General features: G+C 42.4%; 1 long non-coding RNA gene across 1 annotated transcript; it reads left to right on the top strand.

The window, feature by feature from the left end:
• Positions 1-9,444: 9,444 nt before the first annotated feature.
• On the top strand, positions 9,445-12,575 carry LOC140122478 (uncharacterized). The gene is made up of 3 exons (XR_011854333.1): positions 9,445-9,648; positions 11,028-11,115; positions 12,403-12,575. It is a non-coding gene; the product is annotated as an uncharacterized lncRNA (long non-coding RNA).
• The last annotated feature ends 416 nt before the right edge of the window (positions 12,576-12,991 follow it).

The following is a 12,991-nucleotide window of genomic DNA, read 5'->3' as shown; positions in this document are numbered from 1 at the left end:
GCGAACCCCGATCTGGACGGTTCGACGAAGATGAAGTCTGGCGAGATTCACGTAGCTCGTGCGCCCGATTTCCTGCATCTGTCGCTTCCCCGCTGAAGTCCGCCGGAGTTCACCTTCTTCTTCCCTGTGCTTGTAAGTGTGTGTCTTGCGACACAATTTGAATTTTAAATCCTGCGCGTAGTCTGAATCCGTCGGGTTGTCCGAAGGCCAGTCTCCCCAATTTGCGCCGCATGAAAGTCGCGCAATTGCTCCAAAATCCAATCGCGTGTGCCAAAAAACACTTCTAAATGCGGTGCAAATCGGAAATCGAGGGGAAACCCAGCGAAAATGCGGTCCGCGGACCCTTAGTAAATGAGCCACATTATGCTGGAATTTCTATAGGTGGTGAAGCAGGAATGATACAGATGATAGCAATTTTTATCTCATTGTCAATAATGAGTCTACAGCAGTTGTACGGCATCACAGAGATAGAAAGAGATATGTGTGTCTATTTATAGCCTAATTTACAGACGCAATCATCATTAAACTTCCGTCAAGGGAGGGAAATCCCTGTGGTTGCAATATATTAATCTACAAAGTATCCTGATATTGTATCAAGTCTAGAGATTGTAGACTGCGGACACAGGATTTGGCTGCACAATGGTGGTAACGCTACTTCTGCTATGCCCAGCAGTCACATGGTTAGGGAATGGAGTGGTATTTCGGGTGCTTGATCTGCCGCTCCATGTGATGTGGGAACTGTAGTATTGTAGCACATGGTAGGTGGAAGCCCTGGGTTCGGGTATCCGAACTGAATTTTTGACTGAACAATGTTTGTCCGAACTCCCAACGGGTCCCCTCATAACTACACATAGGTACTCTCTACACTTAGTTTTGGATCTAAATACTGCATAAAATCTATATGTGTGAGTATAACCTCACCAATGGCCTTAGGCGGACTCCTCAGGTTGTGTTCTGGTGCAGCAGCGGCACAAGTGGAGACTTCCGAATCAATGGAGTAGTTTATGAATCGTAAAGGTCATGTGCAATGGTGCAGCACAGATCAGCTTTTGGTAACTCAGTTATGGGTAAATGCTCTGGTTTGCAGATTAAAACCAGGATCAATCAGTCAGTCAATATCAATAAACCGGATAGCAGAAAATACCCACGAGGGGAGAGGTTAAACCTGTCATTAAGTTGTCCCACTTTTTACACACATACACAATGTATTAACGCTCCCAAAAATTGACCACAGATACAAGACATTAATCCTATTTCTGTGCCGGGCTAATGTATACAAGTGTCTAGAATCAGGAAAAAGTAGGATAGGATTTAAAGGGGTTGTCCACTTTCAGCAAATAATTGATATTGTTTGCGTACTGTAAAGTTATGCAATTTTCCAATATACTTTCTGAATCAATTCCTCTCGGTTTCAAGATCTCTGCTTGCTGTCCTTCTATAGAAAACTTCAATGTTTACTTCCAGTGGTTAGATATCCTTCCATGGTCATGTGATGTCACACAGGTACATGGCTAATTATATCACATAGCTCTCATTACTCACTGTAACCAGTGTGACATTACATATCCACTGGAAGTAAAGATTGAAGCATTATATAGCAGGACAGCAAGCAGTGATCTAGAAAATGGTGAGGAATTGATGCAGAAAGTATATTGGAAAATTGTATAACTTTTCCTTACACAAATCATATGAATTATTTACTGAAAGTGGACAACCCCTTTAAGCAATTTTGGAGACATGTGGGTTGATGTATCTTCTAAAACGTACAACTTGTATAATGTGGTGTACCCCTTTAAAGTGATTTCCACATTTACAATGCTAAGCACTACACAGCAGCTAAGTGTTAAGCTGACCGTACACATGAGACCCATTAAAGCTAGAAGGTGTTGCGGGTCCTCCTGACTCTCTCCCATCCGCAGATAGTACTAGAACTGCTTTCTTTCTGTTTCTGCCTTGACATGTAATCTTCCAGACACATCTTTCAAGCACAGTGGGAACCAGTTTATCTCAATCCCATCTGCATTTACACTGAAACTCTTACGATCAGGAACAATCAGCCGTTTACATGCAAAACTTGTTGGCCTTGTTCTCTATCATCAGAGGTTCAGTGTAAATGAAGACGGGATCCAGAGAAACGGCTCCGTGCTGTGATTGAGTGGCATTCCCAAACCCAATTCACGTGCGCATAAGAACGGAGACCACCGGGAACCTAAGTGTACCCACTAACCCTCAGCTACTAACCTGTTATGAAGTGCCCTTCATAGATAAAATGACTGTCTGGATGTCTATGTTTTTTTTTATCGGGATGCAGATCCCTGGACTCGGGGCAAAGTGGGGTGCATGTAAGTACCACTGCTTTCTTGTTTATACAGCTCTCCAGCATTCCAGTACAGCGCTGGGCCACTGTCATCACAGCCCCCACGCCACTGGTAAGAAAAAAATCACCAATCAGATTGTTATTCCCTATGCTGTGATTGGTGATAACTATCAGTTAAGTTGATACAACCCCTTATGAGCCCTTCAATTCCAAAGCAATCAGCTTGATTAGTTAAAGAGAAGCTGTCATGCAAATAAACCCCCTAAACTAAATATTTTTTCATAAACTGCCATTAGAGAGCATTGCCTCTATCCCTCCATTGTCCCTCTACATGCCTTAAGCAATGAGGTCCTAAAGCTGTATGCAAATGACCTGTGAAATGTCCAATGAGTCATTAGCATATTCAAGCTGTCCAGCTTATTCACGGTTGGGAGGCACAGCCACACCCCCAGTGCTTGACTGACAGCCTGGATAATGGTGTGAGGTAAAGGTGTAATGTCTCCTCCATATGCTTCCTGGTGCTGGAGGCCACGCCCCCTTCAGCCTGTATGTATGAGATACGCCTATACACATGACTGACAGCCTGTATAATGATGTGAGGTATAATGGTGTAATGCTCCTCCATGTGCTTCCTGGAGCTGGCGCCCCCTGAAGCCTGTGTGCATGAGATACTCCTATACACATGACTGACAGCCAGTATAATGGTGTGAGGTATAATGGTATAATGGCTCCTCCATGTGCTTCCTGCTGCTGGCGCCCCCTGCAGCCTGTGTGTGTCTGAGATACTCCTATACACATGACTGACAGCCTGTATAATGATGAATGATGTGAGGTATAATGGTGTAATGGCTCCACCATGTGCTTCCTGGTGCTGGTGCCCCCTGCAGCCTGTGTGTGTATAGGAGAGATACAACAGCTCCAGGCAGCCATGTTATACCAGAACATGTCAGGTACTTGTGTAGCTGATGTCTGTGTCTCTCACCTGTATATTAGGAGGATGCAGCATGTCAGCAGGTAAAGCACAGACACTAGCAATGCTTTACTATACATTACACACAGAGATGAGCAGGGGAGGAAAGGGGAGGGGTAACAGGAGTGACATCACTGCCTCTGACCATGTGACCAGCCTCATTTATGTAATAAAGACAATACGATTTTATAATGATTAATGTATGAAGTGACTAGATAAAGGCTGGTATGGGATCCTTGTGAGCTGCTCCAACAGGTAGTGGTGAAAGAATTAGCTGCAGAGACCTGATGACAGGTGTACTTTAAGCCTTTACTGTCCAATAAAAGGGAACACCTATCTGACAACATTGAGTGTAATTAACATATTTCATTGGTTTCTTAAGAACCATTTATGCTAATTAAATTATCTATTGTGAGAGGGGGGGGGGCAGGGCTGGAGCAGACAACTTGGCTCCACCCACCAGTTGAGATTTGAAACCAACAACATTAATTGCTCTAGAATGGTCCGGACAATAGATTACATTCCAAGTGCACTTTAATCAGTGGAGTGGAACCTATTAAAGGAGTTGATGGAGGTGGTTAAAGATTCTCTTTACATTATGGTAAAATTATTAGTCTGGTAGGCATATTACTTATATCACCAAAGGTCCTTTAAACCATCAAGTCAACAGCCATACTTGATTAATATATATATATTGTTTACATGCCCTTTGGTGATATAAGTAATATGCTTAGCCTATAAGGTACACTATCATATGTAGAAAATATTGAAACCCAAGAGACAGCTCTTATTGCAATAGTTATACCTATATATAGTCTATATATATAGAACACAGGTATAACTATTGCAATAAGAGCTGTCTCTTGGGTTTCAATATTTTCTACATATGATAGTGTACCTTATAGGCTAAGTATATTTCATCACTGCCAGTCATGGTATTGGTTTGCAGTATTAATCTTTCTTCGGTTCAGGTTTCTGTGTCATAATTAAGCAGACACACATATCACAGTCACCAGCAATCCTCCCTGCCAAATGTAATATCCTGCAGCCGCAGTTTGTAGCAATTTAAGGCCATCTGCTTCACTGCAAACAGATTCCACTGAACCTTCACTAGATAAATCCCTTGTCTGCATGTGATTTACTTTCTGAGAAAGCTTTTATATCATTTATAATGCAGGTCCAAGCTCTCAGAGACTGCTTACTAGGCCAATGGTGTTGTAAATGGTGAGTATGTGTTTATAGCTGCGTCCCCCTGCATTAGTGTCACTGCATATTCTATTCCTGGCCTTGGGATGTCAAATCTTTATTTTATCTACAGATCATGTTTTAATATGTTTGCCAATAAGTGATCACATGTTCCCTGGAACTCATCGTGTCAGAGGTTTACACTTCCAGTTGTAGTTGTATTTGCTGATTTTGCTATCCCATGAAGCAGCTATTGTCTAATTATATTGCAACCCATTGAAATTAATGGGGTTGTGTAATCCAAGGTCCACTTACTGCATTGTTGCATCCTGGCTACATGTCATGGCATAAAAACCCCAAGACTACAACCTAAGATGGTGGCACATCCATCTCATCCATGGCGCCTGTCCTTTGTATGAAGCTAAAATGTGCATCTGAGCCTTATGAATACTGATGTATGTACATGACACATGAGAATATGTATGTGCATTATGAGCCAATACGTTTTAATGTGTGAGCCCTCTTTATATGGGTTTCACTCTCTCATGACGCACCATAACGTTGGCTAGTGATTGTATATTATAAAGCTATAGCGCTAACATAGTTACTGCAAAAACCACACAGAATAAAATGAAAGAGAGTCTACCAGCCTTATCGAGTGTTAGAACCTGCTGGCGGCATGTTCTAGAGAAATGCACTGTGATTTCCATCTTTATTTCTGGACATTATGCTGAGATATTCCCTGTTTAATAAGTATGCTAATGAGGCAGTCGGTGAACCCAGGATGTGTCCACAGCACCTGGAGCACTGCATGAATTACTTCTCTCTCCTCCAAATAATCCCACGTGCTTCTCACAAGACAAATCTCCTGATAATCTGATTGAAAGGGGAGTGGTCCCGGTGGGAATAGCAGTGCCCCAAGTGATATGGGCATACCTTGGGTGCACCAACTGCCTCTTAAAGGAAATCTACCATCAAGATCAAGCATGATAAACCAGGGGCACTTACTCATAGATTCAGGCACGGTGACTGTGGTAATATTCTTACACTCGTTATCCTCATTCCTTTTAAAATCAACTTTTAAAATTATGCTAATAAGTCTGATGTGCCACCCTATCCCCTCTGTGATCTGGCTTTACAGACTTACATTGTCCCACCCTCTCCGCTGCTCCCTCATCAATCCGAGGTGCCACCCTAGCCCCTTTGTGATTTGACTTTACAGGCTTACACTGTCCCACCCTCCCCGATGCCCCCTCAGCACCCCGAGGTGCTACCCCAGCCCCTCTGTGATTTGGCTTACATTGTTCCACCCCTCTGCTCCCTCAGCACTGATAATACAGCAAGAAGTGCTCATTGCACAAGTGCTGAGGGAGTAGGGGGAGGGTGAGACAGCCCCTCAGGCTGGTTGATTTTAAAAGACAGGAGGCCATGGATAGCAAATATAATAAGTTTACCACAGTCACACTGCCTGGATCTATGAGTAAGTGTCCCTGGTTTATCAAGATGGATTTTGATGGCAGATTATCTTTAAGCATGTAGATTAAACTGGGAAAATTTTAAATTCGGGACAATGGACAATCATAATAAAGGTATGCTTGAACTCACAGTTCATTAGCCTACAACATGCAGTTTACTATGCTTGAGGGAGGTGGTAGACTCCCATTAATCACATTAGTCTATAAATGCTGTTAACAGCAGCTGAGACAAAATGGCCACCCCCATAATCATATACAGAGCAGAGATTAACCAAAATCTATAATAAGAACCTGATCACCCCTTGATCTGTACAGTGCTGCGGAATATGATGACACTATATAAATAAAGCTTAATTATTATTATTATTATTATTTCATATGTTTCACAATCTGTTTTTTCTTACATGTAATTGATGCTGCAGTTCCACAGTGACAAGTATTGATCCCTCTCACCATCCACCTATATTTCCCCTGGCAAATTCTAATATTTTTTTTTGTAGTGGTTGATACAGTATATACTCGAGTATAAGCCGACCCGAGTATAAGCCGAGACCCCTTATTTTACCACCAAAAAAATGGGAAAACCTATTGACTCGACTATAAGCCGAGGGTGGGAAATGCATTGGTCACAGACCCCCCCCCAGTATATAGCCAGCCAGCCCCCTGTAGTATACACCCTGCCACCAGTAGTATACAGCCTGCCCCCTGTAGTATACAGCCTGCCCAGCTTGCCCCCAGTAGTATACAGCCAGCCCAGCTTGCCCCCAGTAGTATAAAGTCAGCCCAGCCTGCCCCCAGTAGTATACAGCCTACCCCCAGTAGTATACAGCTTGCCCCCAGTAGTATACAGACTGCCCAGCATTAAAAAAAGAAATAAACTTGGGGTGGCCCCGATGTGCAGAGCTGCTCCCCCGGTGTCTGCCCGCCTCGTCTTCTGGCTTCCGCGCACGTCTTCTTTCTTCTGCTGGGCGCCGCTACTATACTCCCCCGGCCGGCAGGCGCATAGTATGACGCGCCGCTACCGACGTCATACTAGGAAAAACATGGCGGCGCCCAGCAGAAGAAAGAAGACGGGCGCGGAGGCCAGAAGACGAGCCGCGCGGAGATCGGGGGAGCAGCGCTGCACATCGGTGAGTATATAAGTTTATTATTTTTTAAGTATTTTTTACTCGTGCATTGACTCGTGTATAAGCCGAGGGGACGTTTTTCAGCACATTTTTTGTGCTGAAAAACTCGGCTTATACACGAGTATATACGGGTAAGTAAATCCTAAATCCAATTGACCTACCTGGACCCTGAATATGATAAAGTAAAAATGCCACTTCTCTCTGGTTCTGCTATGGACAACTGCATGCAACCACCTTAACGTGTTAACTTAGCCTTAAAGGAGAATTGCCACACACTTTAAGGTACACTGAAGAGCAATATAGAGTAGTGACAGGACTGCTGTCTTCAGCAGCTTATCACTTGATGGCAAAAGTTAAGTGGTTTCTGAGCATTTACTGTCTCATCTTCATAGACATGACAGATAAAAGTCTGGATTATTCATGTGGCGCCACTGCCACCACCCACCAACTAGGATTGACAGTATCCCTACTATACACAATGATACAGAGGGAACAATCAACAACCGATCCGGCAAATTGACGTCCGTATGGCCGAATGTCAAACTCAAATGTCTTGTCCGCTCACCTCTAATTAGGATCCAAAAGCTCTCTTTCCCCCTTAAATTTAGAACCAATGAGTCCTCTTAATGGGGTTGTGCCACTATTGACGCTTATCCCCTACCACATGATAAATTTCTGATCCTTGGAGCTCTAACTGCAGAGATTCCGAGCAATTATGGGAATCAGGGCCTCCAAGTTCCCTTATGTGCCCTATGTTAATGGAAAAGAGATGTGCATACCCAACCTGCACTTCACTAACTTATTTGGAGGTGTGGGACATAATAGTCGTAGAAATTCCACAGAAGAGTATGAACATGGATACCAGTGCCCACATTCATATAGAGCCCTTTAAAGAACATTTGGGTAAATGATAATTCTAAAACGACACCAGCATTATAAATGGTACAGAGTCAGTGGAGAACAGTGCATATCCTTCTTCTTCTCTTCCCTCTTTCAAAAACTTAAAGGGGGTTTCCCATGAACAAAAGTTAGGCTCTATCCATGGGATGTGGACGGGGACTCTATAACCAGACACTTCATGATCCCTCTGGTGCTATGAGATGCTGTCTGCTGACAATGTGCTTCGATTATCAGGGTACAGGTTTATATACACTTTCATTTAGCCTCTGAACATTTAACTAGCATCTGGCACATAGACAGATCAGAGATAAGATGATGAGATCCATGAGATGCATATAACATTCTCAGCACTGCTACATCTCAGCTATACAAATACACACTGTCAGATCCGATGTGCCTCCCTCCCCCTTCCATGGATAAAGACCTTATCTGTTTGTAGCTTTACTCTCCTCACACACGCGACAAGAAGTCTCTGTGTGAGCTTGTCCTAGAATTAAAGGGTGAAGGCTAGAGGCAGAGAGGGGCTCAGTGCAGTGCCAGATAGGAGAACAATATGGCTTCTCCAACCCTAAGTCAGAAGATTCACTTTCGGAAACAAGGGCAACTGAAATTGTGTGTACCAGCGCTGATAGAGACAGGTTGGAATTATAACTGTGAAATGATGTATGTGTTATTTTGTTATCCTGAGTATATTTAAGAATCTTGTCTTCGTGGGAATACCCCTTTGATATAGACAAAACGGATGTCATAGTATTTAACCCACCAGACCTAACCATCACAATTCATTGCTCCACACTCTCCTGGGTCCCAAAACTCTGCTGTCTTAAAGTAACCTTTGACCATCCCTTTAAGCCCCACATCCAGGTCCTTACTACAATCTGTCGCCTCACCCTCAAGATTATCTTGTACATATTTAAAATCGCCTACCACATGCAGTGGAGGAAAAAGAGGGATAGCAGCTAACTACATGGTCTGAATTGTCAAAGTGAGGAGCCAGTCCACTGAGTGTTTATTGGTAAAACCACTACATATTTCGACCCAGAGGTGGTGTCTTCTTCAGGCCAATTCTGGAGAAACATACAGCCGTTAACAAAGTCTCCGTATCTGAGGATATAGGGACTTTTCTGACAGCTGAATGTTTCTCCAGAATTCAATTCAGACAGTAAGAACCTGCGTTAGAGTTGATAATGGGCCCATTTACCTACTGAGCCCCCGTGCTGCTACCTGAGATACTTCTATCCCGATTATCCTATGACATTGTGCAGTATAGTGAGCATCGATACATCATGTTTTTTGGTTGATATAAATATATATATACATCTGCCACTCTTACGGCAAAATCATCATTAGTAATAGTGTCCTCGTGCAATACCATGGTGAGAACGGCGCCTGGAAGAGGGATGAGGCGTAAATAAACAGATGTCCAAAGAGATGACTCACTGACAAGTTAGTAACAGATGACAGCACACCTCTGTGTACACAGCACTCAGACTAACCAAACACACTGCAGTGTCTCCCATGACACACACTATCAGCTACTACAATGACCAGGCTCCTTCATTACTACACGGTGTGGGGGCAGTACTGGCATGAGCGAGCGCCATGTATCATCCAGGATTCCAGCACTAATTCTATGTGACATCATCCAATGCAAGTGCCTTACTGAGCCGAAAGGTAGGCCCTAGTGTTTTCAATGAGATCTGCCATGAAGATTTATTGTGTACATCAAGAGACTTGGTTTTCTGGTGTAGAAGCCTTGATCAATGTCCCCTTCTGAACATATTAGACACATTGAAGAAATAATAATTACTAAACATACAAACGTGTATCTTAGACTAAGTTAAAAATGAAGAGTAGCTCAGATTCCAGTGCAAACTAAACCTTACCAATGCGGAAGGTGATAACGGTGGTTGAACACATATAAACTGGTGCATACTTGCTAAAAATTATAATGCATAAAGGACTAATGGACGTGTGACCAGCTCTTACACCACTGAACTACCAGCCCCCTCATGTAGGATAGGAAATGTCCTTTCTCGAATTTCCTTTTATGTGAAATATCACCTTTGTGCCTATAAAAAATTTCTCTAAATTTGTATGCAAATGAGCAGAGAAGAGTCACTTATTGAGATGAGTCACTTTTAGAATTTGCACGAGGAGTGTCACTTTATAAACCCCTATCTTGCACTATATAGTACCATGCTTTTGGTATCATGTTAAAGATAAGTACTGTATATTTCCAATTTAAAATTGTAGTTCCGTGACTTACAGAACTGGAGATATAGACAGTTAAAGACCAAAAGAGTTTGAATTCCAAAAGTTTGCATTGTGCGCAACTGATAAAAAGCAAACATTTTACTTTGACTTTTTATATCTCTAGTTCTGCAGATCAAAGTAAAACAAGCCTTATTCAATTTTTTAAAAGATGAGATTCCTTTACCAAAAGCATGGTTTTCTTGAGGAAATATAGAGCCCAAAACACGGGCATCTGAAGTTATGCTACCCCTTCAACCTCTAAAAGCGACTCAACTCAGGCAAAAAGTGACTCTTCTTAGCTGAAGGTGATTTTGTTATAGCTAAATGCGCAAGATCAAAGGAAATCTACCATTCAAGTAAAGTAAAAATAAACTACACATTCTCACCAATACTCACCTTCACATCAATCCCAGCGGTGGTCTTCTTTAATGAAGGGAGTTGACGTCACACAAGAGCCGTGAATAATTAGCAACCCGGAGCACTAGAATAATTCTAGAAAGGATATTTCATAACCTACCTGGGGGTGCTGGGAGTTTAGAAAAAATAAATGAGAGGTTCCCTTTAAAAGGGTTGTCCAGAAATTTCAAAAACTTGGATGCATTCTTCCAAAAACGCCTCCTGTCTATGCTATACCCTAACTATATTAATGAAGTTATGCTGCAATACCAGACACAACCCATAAAAACACCTGTTGCTGGTTTTAAGATAACACATCCATGTCTTTCTTATCCCTGACATCCCCTTTATAGTGACTTGTATTTTCAAACCTTCCCTAATTGCTATTTTTTGGTGTGCAGCTGTAACCTCGGAGGGCAAACATAAGATCCAAGCAAGCATGAGGACACATAGTTTTGGAGCAAAACAAAGATTTTCCGTCAGCCTGAGGTATGCAGCATCAATAACATTCCAGGGACCCAACAGTCTATACTAGTGTTTCTATCTGACCGGACAAAACGGCTGGTAAGAAAACACTGGGCGGACTGTGCAGGGACTTTCTGTCCTCCATCTCTGCTCCCACTTGGCTTTCTTGTGGTCTATTCGGTGTTTCCACTGGCAAACACTCTTTGGGCAGCATAATGTATAGTATCCGGGGGGGAAAGTTCCTGGGCCTAATCGCAACATCTGCACCAGGCTCCTCAACTATAATGTATTCTGTGAGAAGTAGAAAATGCATGTGGCTTACTGAAGGTATGTCTCCAAATGTCACATTATACACCAACATTTTAACACATAGCAAGTGAAATAATTGTGCTCCTTCTATATGGGCAGATTAAAGGTCGGGGTCAGGAATCTAGAAAGGATGTTTCTAGCAAAGTCAGACAGACTACCAGTTAAAAAAAAGGATCATCCGTTCAACTCTAGAACAGTAGTAACCCACATAAGGCAAACAAAAGACAACTGCATAGGAAGTCTACTAGGGTCTCTTTCAGGGTTGGATTATAACTGCCATGGGCCCTGGGCTGTATGAATATTATAGCCCCTATAGGTCAGGAAACCACTTCTAACATGTGGTGCTAGAATCAGCTTCTTGGGGAATGGAGGATGTGTCCCTTCTCCCTGCTTTCAATCTTCATTTTCATGACCTTTGAAGGACCTTCAAAGGTCCTGAAATGGCTCTTGTGTACATGTATATTAAGAGCACTTCCTGTCCATTGGCTGCAGTTACCTGAGGCAATAGTCGGGAGGCATATAATCCCATTTATGTAGATGTGGCATGAAGGATACGACCACCCATCAAGCAAGCATTGGCTCGTCTTTCTGCTAACTATTGGCATCTTTACACAGGCTCATTTTTTAAAAGAAAACAATCCTAGAAATTGTAATTCCCAATATTTGGCATTAAATATACCCTGTTTATTAAAGAGGATTAGTAAATCTCTGCTTTGTGAGTTTTCCCCACTATGAAGCCAGAAATTGGAATTAAGCTTTGGATTTGAAACAAGGACATTCATAGCAACTAAAAATCAGTACAGAATGCATAAAGCAGAAAAGTTGTAATGTTAAATATTGGAGTGTAACTTAAGGGCTTGTACAACACCTAGGTAGTTCCACACTTATCACTAGGCAAGTTGAGGCTATGGCCTCAGGGCGGCAGAGAGAAATGAGACGGCATGAGCTAAGTCCTGTAAAGTAAGATCTTCTATACTTTTTATGTAACTTTCTCTTGTACAGGTTTATTGTTGTGATAACACTTACAGATACTGAACTATCACATTATTTCTGCCGGGCTATTCCTCTCCCTCCTGCCCCCTCACTACTGGCTAGTGTCTCACCACTGAAACTACCTGCACAGGACCTTATATAGTGCAAAAGAGTACACAGGATGGTCTGTATGCAGCGGGGACATGATGGTAAGTACACTGTGCACTTCTTCCTACAATAGGGATCCCATAAGATCTCTTTCCCACATATTACAGACTTGTACGATAACTAATACGAAGTTTGGGCACCTGGTGCAAATATTGAATGGGGTTCGGCAGCTTCATTTTATACCTCTGGTGAGGCCGTAATCATTATACAGGCGGTCCCCTACTTAAGAACACCCGACTTACAGATGACCCCTAGTTACAAATGGACCCCTGGCTGTTGGTTAATGTACTGTACATTATCCCTAAGCTACAAAGATCAGCTATAACCGTTATCACAGGTGTCTGCAATGAAGCTTTATTGTTAATCCTGGTTCTTATGACAACCCAAAAGTTTTAAAATCCAATTAGCACCTAGATCAAAAAAAATTTGGCTGTGGTTACAATTGTAAAAT

Source organism: Engystomops pustulosus, chromosome 3 (assembly GCF_040894005.1).
Source record: "Engystomops pustulosus chromosome 3, aEngPut4.maternal, whole genome shotgun sequence".
Lineage (NCBI taxonomy): Eukaryota > Metazoa > Chordata > Amphibia > Anura > Leptodactylidae > Engystomops > Engystomops pustulosus.
This window is presented reverse-complemented; position numbering and strand designations above follow the sequence as displayed.